Source organism: Chiroxiphia lanceolata, chromosome 2 (genome assembly GCF_009829145.1).
Source record: "Chiroxiphia lanceolata isolate bChiLan1 chromosome 2, bChiLan1.pri, whole genome shotgun sequence".
Taxonomy (NCBI): domain Eukaryota; kingdom Metazoa; phylum Chordata; class Aves; order Passeriformes; family Pipridae; genus Chiroxiphia; species Chiroxiphia lanceolata.
In genome coordinates, this window is record NC_045638.1 from 48,259,077 (window position 1) to 48,274,908 (window position 15,832).

At 39.3% G+C, this 15,832-nt stretch overlaps 1 long non-coding RNA gene across 1 annotated transcript; it reads left to right on the forward strand.

Annotated features, from left to right (window-relative positions):
* The first annotated feature begins 1,530 nt into the window (after positions 1-1,530).
* Positions 1,531-11,342, forward strand: LOC116783446. The gene is made up of 3 exons (XR_004355687.1): positions 1,531-1,541; positions 2,108-2,115; positions 11,056-11,342. It is a non-coding gene; the product is annotated as an uncharacterized LOC116783446 (long non-coding RNA).
* Positions 11,343-15,832: the final 4,490 nt, after the last annotated feature.

Sequence of the window (15,832 nt, forward strand, 5' to 3'; positions counted from 1 at the left end):
GACCACATATATCTGAGTGTCAGCCTAGGACATGCTGCTTTTCTATCTGACTAGTGCTCAGGGATATCAAAGAAGTGAGGGAGAGTCTGCAAGGAAAATAAAAAACAGGAACAATCACAGGGATTTGGAAGAATGTTGAAACTATTGCAAACCGACAGTGTTATGGACTACAGGAATTACAAAAGAAAAAAATGGAAAAGACTCCACACTTCCATTAGTTTTTCTGATTTTAAATAAAATATTTATTTTAATTTCTAATTTTATCTAATTATTAATTTTACACAATTTGATCTGATGAAATAACTTGATTGACTATCTTGATAATAAAGTTAATTTAAAAAGCTTACACAAAGCTGAGACTGTCCTGAGTTTAAAACATGATCTGAGGAAACACTGCAGGAGGTGAGAAAGTCAATTTGTGCTTTCATCCATTGGAAATTGTTTCTGTGCTGGTAATACACAGATTGGTTTATGTTAGTCTTGATGGTAGGTTTTTAACATGCACATTTCTCCATCAGAAAGTGGGATGAAAAAGGCAGCTTGTTTTGCATAAGGCTCCTAACAACCTGGAGAATTTCCTAACCAAAAAAGCGTCTGAACAAATGACCTATAACTTCAAATAAATGGTACTCATTTGTCATCTAAGCTATGTTATTTCTGCTGAACATCCTTTTTATTATTAGCCGCTGTTCTACTTACAGTAATTTAGGTAAGTAGTGAATAAACTAATTAAGTACCTGAGTGCATTGAAGTATTAAGATAATACACAAAAGCCTATCTCTACTGAGACTGATAAACTTTTTTTTGGTCAAATTTTCAAACAAGCTAAAAGCAAGACATTTGGTAACTTTTAAAAGGGAGTCATGAAATCCAAAAGTGAATCTGTATTAAAAATTAAAAATAAATGTTCTTATACTCACAAAACAGAAAGATAAGATGATGCTAAGACCAATCTTCAGGAATCTCTCAACCAGGAGATCAGGGTAAAGGAAAGGCGGAAAGAAGACTTTCCCCCAGTCAAGGAAGATTGGGTTAGAGAACACATAGGTAAACTTGATATCCTCAAGTCCGTGGGCCCTGATGAGATGCATCCATGAGTGCTGAGATAGCTGGCAGAGACAGCTGGCAGACATTATAGCAAGGCTGCTCACAATCATCTTTGAAAAGTCATGGAGATCAGGAGAGGTGCTGAGGATTGTAAGTAAGTAAATGTCACCTGGGTCTTCAAAAAGGGCAAGAAGGAGGACCTAGGGAACTACTCAGTAAACTTTACCTCAATCCCTGGAAAGTTGATGCAGCACCTCATTCTGGAGGCCATATCTATACACATGAATGACAAGAAGGTGATCAGGAGTAGTCAGCATGGATTCATTAAAGGTAAAACATGTTTGACCAACTTGATTACCTTCTACAGTGAAACAACTACCTGCATGGATGAGGGGAGAGCAGTGAATATTGCCTACCTTGACATCAGCAAGGCTTTTGACACTCTCTCTCACATCTTCACAGGCAAACTCAGGAAATGATGAGTGGACAGTGAGGTGGACTGAGAACTGGCTGAATGGCAGATCCCAGAAGGTCATAAACAGGGTCTTATTGGAGTATTGTCACCAGTGGGGTCCCCCTAGGTTTAATACTGGGACCAGTATTATCTAACTTATTCATGAATGACTTGAAAGAAGGGGTAGAAGCCTCTTCAGCAAGTTCACTTATGACACAAAAATGGGAGGAGTGGCTAATACCCCACAGCGCTGTGCAGCCCTTCAGAAGGACCTTGACAGGTTGGAGAGATGGGCAGAGAACAACCACCTGAAGTTCAACAAAGGCTATTTCAGAGTCCTGCATCTGGGGACAAATAACCTCATACAGAAAGAAAAAAATCTAGAAAACAGCTCTGCAGAGAAGGATCTAGAGATCCCGGTGGACAACAAGCTGTCCATGAGCCAGCAGTGTGCCCTTGTGACCAAGAAGAGCAATGGTATCCTGGGGTGCATTGGGAAGAGCATTGCCGGTGGGTCTTGTGAGGTGGTTCTTCTCCTCTGCTCAGCCCTTGTGAGTACTCATCTGGAGTGCTGTGTCCAGTTCTGGACTCCTCAGCATAAGAGAGACTTGGAGGTCCTGAAACGGGTTCAGCAGAGGGCTATGAAGATGATCAGGGTACTGGAATATCTCTCTCATGAGGAAAGGCTGAGGAGGTCAGACCTGTTCAGCCTGAGAAGAGACAACAGAGAGGGGACCTCATCAATGTCTCTAAGCATCTGAAGGGAGGGTGTCAAGAGGATGGAGGCTCTTCTCAGTGGTGCCAAGCAATAGGACAAGAGGAAATTGACAGAAATTGATGCACAGGAAATTACACCTGAACATGAGAAAGAGTTTCTTTACAGTGTGAGTGACCATGCACTGCAATAGATTTCCCAGAGAGGTTATGGAGTCAACCTCACTGGAGATATTCCAGAACTACATGGGCAAAACCCTGTGCAACGTTCTCTAGGCTGACCCTGCTTGAGCGGAGAGGTTGGACCAGATGACCCACTGTGGTCTCTCCCACCTTTACCCATAGTGTGATTCTGCATTAGTATCTGTACTAAAAATGAATATATTCTGAGTATACATAATATCTGTATACTTTTGACACCTTTGCTGGCAGGTTTTAACTTTTTTTTTCCCCCACTTTATGGATCATGCCACCTTCCCACCGCCTCAAAAAAACATGGAACCTGACTGCATAGCAACCCCATTGTATTATCTGTCCCATAAACAGGTGTCCAAAGGAAAGAAGATGTACTCAAGTATAGAAAATTTCAGCTTGCTAAATATTTTAGAGGATGCTTCTGGGCATGTAGTCTGAGAAGACACTTCCAGACTGTACCCTAAACACTAGGAAATAGCTGTCTTTGTCTTTGAGTTGCTGCCTTCTTCATGCAGTGAAAAAAAAAAAGAACAGAAGAAAAATCCCAGTATCTCAACACTGTTGTTGCTTACCTTCTGGTGCCTTCCTACTGTGCATATGGGCTTCCTCTGAATATATTTCTGATGGATCTATTTTCAATTCTAAGTTTTATAATAATTTTTTGTTTAAATATATTTTTCAAGAGCTCAAAACCAAAAAGCTTCAGAGTTGAATCGGTAGGCATTTTGTATCTTACCAAACCAAACTCTTCAGTACATTTCTATACACCAGTTTTATAAACTAATTACCAATATACAAAATGTCTGAGAATATGAAAGCGTTACCATTTTAGAATAGCCAGACTTTGGATAATTTTTGTACTGTTTTAATTAGGAGAATTTAGTGGTGTGGCCATGTACTTATTTGACATAGTCATTTTCATTTACTAAAAATAAATGAAACTAGAAACATGATGTTTCTCTGAGAAGCAAAGAAATTACGGGAAACTAGGTCCTCTCTCACATTCTCAAGGTGTTTTAAGGGAGAAGCTGACCTAAAATCTCCTCTTTGGGTTTCTTGCAGAACAATGTGTATTTTCCTTCCCTCAGCTGTGTTCAGACTGTCTTATTCTATTTCTCACTATCACTTTCACTCACAAAATGCACAAATGCAACCAATGCTCTGTTATTCAACACCCTCCAATGGGAAAGAAATTAGTAATCTACGTGGCTTTAATTAGTGAATTGACTTTACATATTTGGTTTTAATAATTGTATGTTTTCCTTCTGGTTTGGCAGGGTCATCTATTTTTTTCTTTCAATTACACTGAACAAAAGGTAATTATTAACCTTAACAGTTTCATGAGTTTTACTTCCAAAGTATATATTAGTGCAATCATAAATTGAGAATAGAGGCTAAATAAACAGGAGTCTTTTTTCCTACTTGCTTCTTTTCTGAAATACATGCTTCTAATAGCGAAAGAGAGATGTGCTATTTTTAGACTTGTAAACAGTCAGCTGTATGTTAGCTTTCAGATTCCTGATCACTTGCTGCCAGCTTTTGTTCTGCCTTATGTTTAAATTTTATTTACATTTTAAAAAAAAATTTACAAAGAAGAAAATTTATAATACCAAAGGAGTTGAAACAGGATTCTTTAGCTGTATTTACAATTAATAATCTAATAATCTGTGGGTGCTGAAGGAGAAAATGAGGCTGCACACACAGAGTTCGATTTCGGGACTTGTCCACTGACACTTTTTGGTGTTCCCTTTTATTCATATACTCTCATAAACAGCACCTGGTGTTTTTCTTTTAGACAACCGTAATGCCCAGGATCTTCCCAAACCAGTGCCCTGATCCCACACACTCACACTCGCATCATGTGGTGGCTGTCTTCAGCCATGAGAGAAAAACACATGCCTATCATTCAGGCTGCTTAAAGTGCTTTTCCACTTTGAGACATAACATTCTCTCTCTTAAAGCATTTAGCCAAGGTCAATCCTCCCTTTTGATTCTGATTAACTAAACGCAGGTGCAGCGTAACTCAGCTTGTTCCCACAATAATCTACCTTAAACATGGTTGGCATATAACGCAATCTAAAACATAGAGTCCACAATAAACTATACATTATCAAAGCCTCAACAAAGAATTTTATATTAGTTTATGATCCCATTAGAGGATGCACAAATGGGACATCCAGTTTAGTAATGGCTCATTAACTCTTTTCAGTGTTAATAATATTAGGTAAAAGGGGTTTAAACACTAAATCTTTTAATCATATTGGACAGCTACAAAAGGAAAAAAATCCTTCATTCTGACATTCGTATTTTTTAGTAGGGATGGGGCTATTCTACAAGTAGTAATCTGTGCCAGTGTCAGTAATTACCTCCATCCAGTTGTGATGGGAATGAAGCTGTCATTTGTCTCCATTATGGCTGAGCATTGAAGCTGCCTTACACTTTATTCAGTAAATGAAATGCTTTAACATCTGACTAGCTAAGGCTACAAAGGAAAAAAAAGGCATAAAAAAAAGGAAGTTATCACAAAAAAAATATAAAACAATACCTAGTCTTCATAAAAATTTCTGCCATGATGAATTCTCTTTGTTGGAAAAAACAGGGTTACACACAATAGACAGATACTGGTAAATGAGTATTCTCTACTACCACTTTGGTTGATTAGTTCTTACAAACAGTCTTTGATATATGAATGTAATCTATCTCAACACAATTTTTTATATATATATATTTTCCGTTCTTGTTTGTGATGGAGAAGTTATTGACACAAACTGCTTGCTGGATACAGACCAATTATAATTTTACTTTCTATTATTCTGAACAATTTTCTTCCCATACTAACATGAATTAAGGAGGGGGCTACGGAAATATATTTTTATTTCCAGTCTCAAGGTTAAAAGCTCTTTTCTAAAAAGAAAAACTTTTAAGAAATATTAAATTTTGCCATTAATTTTTATTAAAAAGACATTACAGTACCATCTTTGTATATATGTGTGCCACTTTAAGTAATGAGTGGGAGTACACTCATGAATCTTGGTTCTATGTCTGTCGGTTTCAGAGGAAGGACTTTCATTTGTTTCAGTAGCCATTGGATAAAATGCCTGGAGAAACTGACTTACAAAGTATAACTGAGTACTAACTGTAGCATTATGTCAGACACGCACATATTGTACAGGAAAGTTGAAATGAAACCCCAGTGGAATTATTCATTATCGTAACTATCAGCGACTGCCTTATGATAGCTAGTATGAGTCACTAGGTAGATCATAACAGCATGTCTGCAAGCTAGCTTGGAGAAGTATATCCTGTGTACACCCTATAAATTTTTTTTATAGGCACATGACCATACAAGAAGCTTTTTGTTTTCTTTTTCTATCTTTTTTATAGTTTTATTTTTTACATTTAAACTTTTATTATTTGTCATAATGTGGAATTTGACTAGCTGAGAAAGAAAAGCAAACTGTTATGCCTAAGCACTGCACATCTACTGCACTGTGGTGGGTCTGGCTGAGCTGGAGCATAGGAATCACTCTGCCAGCAGCCATGTTTCTCTTTGTGTGCAGTAAATAGTAGCAAGTAACTCAAATGTAGATGTGCAATTTGTTAATGTTTCAAGCTAGAGGAGAAGAATTTCTCCTGTAAGTATTCAGTTTGTATAGATAAGCAGAAACTGTTTTGAACAGGCAGGTGTGCGCATGAATAAATCTTTCATTTTTATGATCAATTCTGGTGTCTTAAATAATTAGCATATATCAAAATATCTCATGAGTAACCTTATATCTTATCGTATATGAGATTCTGAAAGATGCAGAAGCAACCTCTATGAAATATTCCTTAGGAAAAATTCCTGCAAACTTTTAAGTACTTCAATAGTATCTAAAACTTCCTAAGTACGAAAAGTATGTTTCAGCACTACTGTCTCATATACAAAACTAAAACAACTGATCTATTTGTAGATGAAACTGTGAAACTTCATGGTATGCCTCTAGAACATAACTGACATCAGAGTAGTTCTTTCAATCTCTGACTTTATATGCTTAAAGCATCATCAGTGGAAGTAAAAGGCTTTTTCTTCTGAATAATATAGTCACATTGAAGAAGTGGATCAATACATTCTAATGAGAGTTCAATTTACCATGAATTCTGTCTTCTTTATGTCCATGTCCTTTGTGCCAATCTGACCTGACTACTTCTGCCCTTTCTTAATCTCAGTTATAACGTAAAGATGAGATCCGGTTCAACTAAATTTAGGCACATAGAAAAATGTCATAGATAAGAGGTGATGACCTCCCTCTGAAAACTTTGTCTTGACAGAAGAATTTCGGTGCTTCAAGGATCTTTTACTTGGACCCTAAAATAGGAGAAAGTTAGGTACTGAAATTAGGTCCTCAATTGTGTTAACTTTGTTTTTATGTATGTACAGGCACATATTATTTGATATCTAAATGGGTGCAGTTAGAATAAGTCATGTAAGTTTTCCTGTTTCCCTGTTTTGTTTGATTTGTTTTCATTTTGTTGTTCTATTTTGTTTGTATGTCACCTATAACAAAAGCAATGCTCTGGACTATTCCTGTAGTGGTTTAATTCCTGGTTTAATCCCAACTGGCAACTAAGCACCATACAGTCACCCACTCCCCCCCGCTCCCACAGTGGGGAGGAGAACCAGAAAGAAAAAGTAAAAATTGTGGGTTGAGGTAAGAATAGCTTGATTACTGAAACAAAATGCAATAATAATAATAAAAAATATAACTAATAATAATAGCATATGAAATGAAAAAGAGGGAGAAGGAGGAATAAAATCCAACAGAAAAAAGTAATGCACAATAAAATTGCTTGTCACATGCTGACAGATGCCCATTGTGTCCCCATGTAATGATCAGTGCCTCCTGGCCAGGTCCTCCTAGTTTATATACTGAAAGTGACATTCTATGTCATTCTATGAGTTTGGCCAGTTCAGGTCAGCTGTCCTGGCCATACTCCTTCATGGCTTCTTCTTGTGCACCTCTTGCTGCCAGACCACGAGAAACTGAAAAGTTCTTGACTTACAGTAAGCAGCGCTCAGCAGCAAATAAAACATCAGTGTGTTATCTTCATAATTCTCATACTAAATACAAAACAGCGCTATACCAGCTACAAGGAAGAAAATTAGTGCTATCGCAGTTAAAACCAGGATACTAAATACTGAAGTGTTTCTATGTTTCTTCAAGTATGAGGTAGAAGAATTTCTTATTAATATATTTTTATGAAAAGAATCATGGCCCAGTTCTGCGAAAATTACAACATAGATCTCTAGACATTATAATTCACAATAGGATAACTGATTTTCTTATCATTATGTGACCCATTCTATCTGGTTTCAACTTTCACTTCAAAATCTTTACTTCTATATCCTCACTCTGATTATTCCAGAAAACAACCTGTGTTGTACATTTTTATTGTTTCTTGACCAGCACTATTCTACAAAATCCCTTCATATTGGAGAAGAGTGTAAATATTTCCCTGTTTGTGCTGAAAATGTTTGAACTAATATATCTGAAGAGTATTTATACATTGTTTCATGCTGGTGGCATATAGTTATTCAATAATGAGATAAAAATGTATTTTCTTTTGCTCTCAAATTTCAAATCATTATTTCTAGTTTACCAAGAAAACTTAGCATTTTCTAAAAGAATGTAATTGCTCTTTGAAACTTCATTTCTATTATAAGACCTGCGTCTCCAAAACATATTAAACAATTAATTCTAGACCACTGCTGTTCTTCTAGTACTGCTACAAATCAGCTGTTGTAAGCCATTTTGCTAATATACACTGATATTATTGTACCAAATATTAATAACAAGTAGCCATCTAAACATCTTATCTGTCTGTAGATAAAGATATTTCTTCTAATGTATCCTTATGATTGTAATGTATTCAAAGACCTTTGAACAAGCATGTGTCTGTTACCAGGCTATGCTAAAAATACATTAACTGTGTGATAGAGTTATCAAAGCTTGTAGATCACTGAGCAAAACCAGGAGAATGTAATAGCAACTGACCAAAATTAAATCAACAGATTATTGCAGAGATGTTGAAAGAAACAGCACAGCATATGTACTGATCACTAAAGGGATGTAACACAGATAAAACCAGTAGCAAATATCTGACTCCAAGTATAACCTAGAAGGAGAGGAAAAAAAAACACTCGACAATTTGCAAAAGCTACCATCTTGGATGCCCCATCCCGGGAAGTGTTCCAGGCCAGGTTGAAAGGGGCTTTGAGCAACGTAGTCCAGTGGAAGGTGTCCCTGCTTCTGGCAGTGGGCTTGGAATCAGATGATCTTTAAGGTGCCTTCCAACCCAAATCAGTCTATGATTCTGTGACCTTAACTTATTCTTGTGAGAAAGTGAAAGGTAGTTGATTTGCCAAGACCCTCACCTTTCCCACTTTTCTTTTTTTTTGAGCAAAACTAGAAACATTAACTGGAGCATGCTAAGGAGGAAAAGAAGGATACGCTCAACACAGAATAGAAGGGGTAGATACAAAAAAAGCTGTATGTATTTGTTTTAACTTACACATGACAAGGGTTTTCTGATACTGGCCTTTGAAAACTGGCTGCTAAAAGTAAGAAGCAACATGGTCTACTGCTTCATATTCTCTTAAACTATCCATATTCCACTTTAGCTAGATTTTATACATGAAATTTAAAATAATAATAAAAAGTCACTCACCTAAACAAAGTATATATAAAAATATTTCCTCAGTATTAAAAAGTGTTTGTTCCTTTTTCTTTTTTGCTTAGTTTTTGTTTTATTTTATTGGAGATGTATGTTAAAGGATAATTTAAATTTCTTCAAGCACAAAAAGGTTTTTCTCTAATTTTTTTCTTTTTTACACAATGTGATTAGAAAAACTGAAAGTATTACACCATTACACCATCTTCATTTCCAAAGAGAAATAGCTGTGAGACAGTGGACCATTGTATTAATTATCGGCTTGGACCAACTCAAGTCTGTGTGTGTGTGTCTGTGGAAAGATGTGTCTAAATTCACAGAGGTGATGGAATGCCATATCCCAATACCCAGCCCCTTGGAGCCTCCTGGGGCAGCCCCAGAGCAGCTGCCAATCAAAGGCAGCCGGGGAGCACCGCTCCCCACCACAGATCAGCCTCTTATTGGCTGGCACACCAAAAGTCCCACATGGGGGTGAAAGGATGTGGCCACAGGTGGCCAAAGTGGCCAAAACAGCAACATATGCTCTCCATGCTGTTCGAAACCTGACACCTGGATGTGTGGAAGCTGAACTTTCAAAGGACCCCTTGGTAACTATAATTTTCTCTTTTTCTCTTTCTTTTAATATTCTGGGTAGCTTAATAGCGGATGGGTTGGATTATGCTAAATTGTATGGGTTACCATGGGCTAAGTCAATGCTTTGCAGAATGCTTTATTTTTGTTGTATGTTACCCTTTAAACTTTTGCCAAGTTCCGTTATTTCCTAAAGTTTACCAGTAGAAGTACTCTCTGCAAAAACGTGTTCAGCTTTTCTCCCTGTGTTCTCTCTTAAGCTGTTAAAAGAACTGAGGACTCTTCTAATATATTCAGAGTGTAGATATTGGAGCCTTGTCTATTTTTGAAGTAAAACTTCATTAGTGAGCTCACAGCTTGAGATTTGAGGTCTTAGAATAACAAACTAAGCAAAGTTCTTACGTAGTCAGCATCAGTACACAGCATTTACATCAAGTCACTCCTTAAGGACAGAAATTGCAATTGACCACTGCTGCATTGAATGTATGTTGAAATTATTTTTTTAGATTTATAAAAATTATAACAGAATCACAGAATGGGTAAGGTTGGAAGGACCATCTGTGGGGTCATGTGGTCCAACCTCCCTGCACAAGCAGAGTCTTCCTAGAGCACGTTGCACAGGACTGCAACCAGATGGTTCATGAATAAATTATGGATACAAATACAAATTATGGATAAGTATACATGTAGGGATAGATACAATCTTGGAAGAATTTGTAACGGAAACTCAGGGACTTGGTTTTGCTAGGAAGGCTTTCTACCTAAATGGTAACTCCTTCTCAATTGTTTTCTTCTCCCCCCCACCCCTCGTAGCAAGAGAAGTTCTCAGCCTCTGCGATGTGTGAGAGGAGAGAGATAGCCCTAGTGTTGCAGAATGATTCAAATTTAGTAGTAGAATGGCTAAGGCTTAGTAGGAGAGTAGGCCTAGAGAGCAGCACTCCAAAGTAGTAGGTTAGCAGCCTTGTTCGTGAGAATGGAATGTACTGAAGAGGTAGGAACAATAATCAAAAGATTTAGCCAAGCATGTATATAACGATTTGTTACCTTAGATACAGTAAGGGTCTGCTGAACGGTTTCTATGGGGTTTCTATGGAGTAGGACAACTTAAACAGATTTATGATTAAAAGTAGATGATTACCAATTGTTATCAGTATGAAATATGAGTTTGTGTTTGTAACTAAGTGTAACTGCTTACAAGTAAGAACTGCACGTAGACATGTTTGTGTAAAGGTATAAAAACTGAACTGAAAATGAGAGTCTTCGGAATCCTGACTTGGGACGCTAGTCCTCAGGTTCCCGGGGCCCCGAATAAAGCACCCATAAACCGGCACTCTGTTGGTTTGTGTTTTCGTTACGGGCAACAGTTTTCTGGCGACCCAGGTGGCACTCCGGGGGTAGCTGGGGCGGCTCACGAGCTGATCCACTCCATGCCGGCAACCAGGTGATTTCTGGGGAGACATCGACCCGTGCCCGACCCCGCGCCTGCCGGACAACCATCCAGGTAAGCTCGCAGGTGCTTTATTCTTTTAGGTTTGTTGGTTGGGAGCCTGCCCATAAGACGGGACCGTGAGTTTACCCGCTGGGTTGGGCAAAGGTTTTATTGGGAAGCCTAGGCGCTGGTCGTAAGACGGGGCGAAAGCCGCGCTGAACCAGCACTTGTCACTCATAGCGAGACTTGACAAGTTGGTATAGGAAGGTATTGGTTTATACTGTTCGTATCGAACTGTTTACTATTTGTATTGTACTGTTTGCTGTTCGTATTGTACTGTTTATTGTGTGACTGTACAGTGTGTGTGACTATGATGCCTTTTAAAACCTTTAGGGCACTATCTTGTGCAGAAAATGATATCCCTAGCGATTCTCCGCTTGGTTGCTTGTTAAAACATTGGAAGGAAGGAAATTTCAGACAAGAGTTAAGTAAGAGACAATTGATTGATTATTGTAATAATGTATGGCCTCAATATGAGACAGAAGGAATGCAGTGGCCTAGGAATGGTACATTAACCTCGGAAATTATAACCCCCTTGATGCAATATTTACGAGAGAATGAGATGTGGGATGAAATACCGTATTTAGATTTGTTTTATTATTTGAAACATAAGACTGGATGGCAAAAGGAATGTGGTATGTTGGTGTTGAAAGAACTGGATGATAAATGTATAGGATGTCAAGAGCGGAAAATACGGTTTTCAGAACCAGAGGAAGATGTGTCTTTGTTAGTCTCCCCCAGCATAACTCCAAGTGCGCACCCGGGAGATAGTTTCTCTTCACGTGGGAGGGCACGATCACCCACCATGGCCCCGTTAGAATCGTCCTCGGATAAGGAAGTAACGAGAGGGCGAGAATGTGGTTTTGATAGAACTCCGCTAGCAGAACGGACTCGGAGGGGGCGAAGAGAAAGGGGAAGGAGTAGAGAAAAGAGACGGGGAGGGGGAAGGGAGACAGACGTTTCGCCCTCACCCCCTAGATTGATGACCCCTTTGCGGGAAGCAGTTGGAGCGAAGGGAGGAACAGTAAATGATTTCGTGCTGCAGGAAGATCCCGAGTGGGATCGGAATGTGTCTGGAGATTATAAAAGGTTAAGAATTTACCAGGAATTATTAGTAGAGGGAGAGTTGATAGAATTTAGAATAGATACTGGAGCTAGTTTCTCGGCAATGAATAAATTGATGGGGCCATTAAGTGATTCAACTGCATGGGTGGTAGGAGTTTCAGGACAAATAGAGGAAAAGACGTTTCTAAGACCCCTAGATATCAAATTTAGAGGAAAAGAATTAGATCATCAATTTTTGTACATGCCCAATAGTCCTGAATGTTTACTAGGAAGAGATCTGCTCTCAGCCTTGCAAGCTAAAATTATATTTGAAAAAGGAAGGGTCAAGATAGAAATTCCGGAAGAGAACTTAGCAAAAATTTTTGTTGTAAAAGAGGTAGAAAAGGAAGAGATACCGCAGGAAATAGAACAGGCTGTAGTGCCCTGGGTATGGGAAACAGGGGTCCCTGGAAAATCCAAAGCTGCTACTCCAGTTAGAATAGAATTAAAAGAAGGAGCACAACCTGTTAGAGTGCGACAATACCCAATTAGTTTAGAAGCTAGGAAAGGAATAGCCCCAATGATCTCACAGTTTCTAGTTTTAGGGATATTAAAAGAATGTGAGTCAGAGTTTAATACTCCCATTTTTCCAGTAAGAAAGCCTAATGGTAAGTATAGGTTAGTACAAGACTTGAGAGCAGTAAACTTCATTACAAAAGATATCCACCCAGTAGTAGCAAATCCCTATACTTTGTTAACATCTGTTTCTGAGAGATTTCAGTGGTTTACAGTGATTGACTTGAAAGATGCCTTCTTCTGCATACCACTGGCACCAGAAAGTTGGAAGATTTTTGCCTTTGAGTGGGAAAACCCAGAGACTGGACGAAAGCGACAGCTTACTTGGACTCGATTACCACAAGGATTCAAATGTTCACCTACAATATTCGGTAATCAGTTAGCAAAAGAACTTGAAGAATGGAAGACTACTCAGGTAAAGGAATCTCCTTTTTCATATATAATACTTCAGTATGTTGATGACATCTTCCTGGGAGCTACAGAACAGGGACTCTGTCGTCAGTTAACCATTAAACTGTTAAACATGCTGGGGCAAGCAGGCTACCGGGTTTCAAAAGAAAAGGCTCAACTAGTAAAACAGAAAGTTATTTATCTGGGATGTGAAATTTCTCAAGGAGTTCGGCGTTTGGGTGCAAATCGTATACAAGCAATATGTGCTATCCCAGTACCCCGAAATAATCAAGAATTAAGATCTTTTCTAGGAATGGTCGGATGGTGCAGGCTGTGGATTCCCAACTTTGGGCTGACTGCCAGACCATTATATGAAGCAGTAAAAGAGCCCAAGCTGACCTGGGGGACGAAGCAGGAGAAAGCATTCCAGGAACTGAAAAGAGCCCTCCAGGAAGCACCTGCCCTGGGACTACCGGACCTAACCAAAGAATTCCAGCTTTATGTCTGTGAGAGACAACGAACAGCTTTAAGAGTACTCACTCAGCGGTTGGGATCCTGGAAGAGACCGGTGGGGTATTTCTCCAAACAGCTGGACGCAGTAAGTGGGGGATGGCCGGGGTGCCTCAGAGCTGTGGCAGCGACGGTTATTCTAATTCAAGAAGCACGAAAATTGACTCTGGGGAAACACATGGTGGTGTACGTGCCCCACATGGTCATAGCAGTTTTGGAACAAAAAGGGGGGCATTGGCTCTCATCTAGCCGCATGTTACAGTATCAGACTTTGCTAAGAGAGCAAGGTGATATTGAACTGAAAATCACTAACCATCTCAACCCAGCAGAATTCCTTAGGTCTACAAAGGAAGAAGGTGTCCTGGAGCACGACTGTGTAGAGACCATTGAACAGGTCTACGCGAGTAGAAAAGACCTGAAGGATGAACCACTGACAGATCCTGACTGGGAGTTGTATACTGACGGATCTAGCTTTGTGGAGAATGGCACCAGGTATGCTGGGTATGCAGTGGTCACTCTACAAGAAGTGATAGAAGCAAATGCACTACCCCCAGGTACGTCTGCACAAAAGGCCGAAATTTGGGCATTGGTGAGAGCTTTAATACTAAGTCAAGGAAGGAGAGTTAATATATGGACTGACTCCAAATATGCCTTTGGAGTAGTTCATGTTCACGGAGCACTCTGGAAAGAGAGAGGACTTCTTACTTCTCAAGGGACATCAATTAAACATCGAGAAGAAATTTTACAATTGCTAGAGGCAATACACAAGCCTTCGGCAGTGGCAATAATGCATGTCAGAGGACATCAAACTGATCCCGGACGAGAATTTCAAGGTAATCGACAGGCTGACCAAGCGGCTAAACAAGCCGCCAGAGAGGTATGGACTCAGATGGCTCTTTTACCCGTTCGGAATAATCCAGCAATAGCATATATGGAAGAAAAACCATATTATTCACAAGAAGATGAGAAATTAGCTCAAATAACAAAAGCAAGGAAAAATATTAAAGGGTGGTACATTACTCCCATAGGACAAGTAATCTTACCTGTTAGAATAATGAAAGCAGTACTCGAGATGGAACATAACAAGTGCCACTGGGGTGCAGAAGCAATGGTAAAATTTCTGAAAAATGAGGTTCTCTCAAACCAGATGTTAACATTAGCAAAAAGGGTAAATGCAATGTGTCCCATGTGTATTAAAAATAACTCAGTGGTCAGAAAACAGGTACAAATGGGAAAGTTACAGATAGGACAGTTACCAGGAGACTATTGGCAAATAGATTTTTCTGAGTTGCCTAAGGCCCAATCCTATAAGTATTTGTTAGTATATGTTTGTACCTTTTCAGGATGGCCAGAAGCCTTTCCATGCAGGACTAATCAAGCAAAGGAAGTAGTTAAGACTCTTCTGAGAGAAATTATTCCGAGATTTGGGGTACCTCTAGGGTTATCATCTGATCGAGGGCCACACTTTACCGCAGGGATAGTGCAAGAAATATCTGCTATATTAGGAATAACATGGAATCTCCATACACCATGGAGACCGCAATCTAGTGGACAAGTAGAGAGGATGAATCAGACATTGAAGGGTCAATTAAAGAAAATTTGTCAAGAAGCAAAAATCCCGTGGCCCCAAGCGCTACCTCTTGCCTTGCTGAGAATCAGGATTAAACCCAGGGAGAGAATAGAAGTAAGTCCATACGAAATATTGTATGGCAAGCCCTATCATGCAGCTACCTATCAAGGGGATCCTCATGTGGTGGGGGATCAAGCAGTGTTTAACTATGTGTTATCCTTAAATAAAACTCTCACAGCCCTCAGAGGAGCGCTGCAGTGGAATCGACCTCTGCCCCTGGAGAATCCGGTTCATGACATTTCTCCAGGAGACCAAGTCTATGTGAAAAACTGGTCGGTGGAACCGTTAAAGGAAACATGGGACGGTCCTCGCCAGGTGATAATGACCACTTACACGGCGGTGAAGGTCGAGGGAATCGACAATTGGATCCATTACACCCGAATCAAGAAGGTTCCAGTCTCGTGGTCGGTAGAACCTCTCTCACCTACAAGGATGGTATTTCGAGCCAACCATTGAGGATCGTAGTATTCCTGGGGTTGATGAGTTTAGCAGAGACCACCGT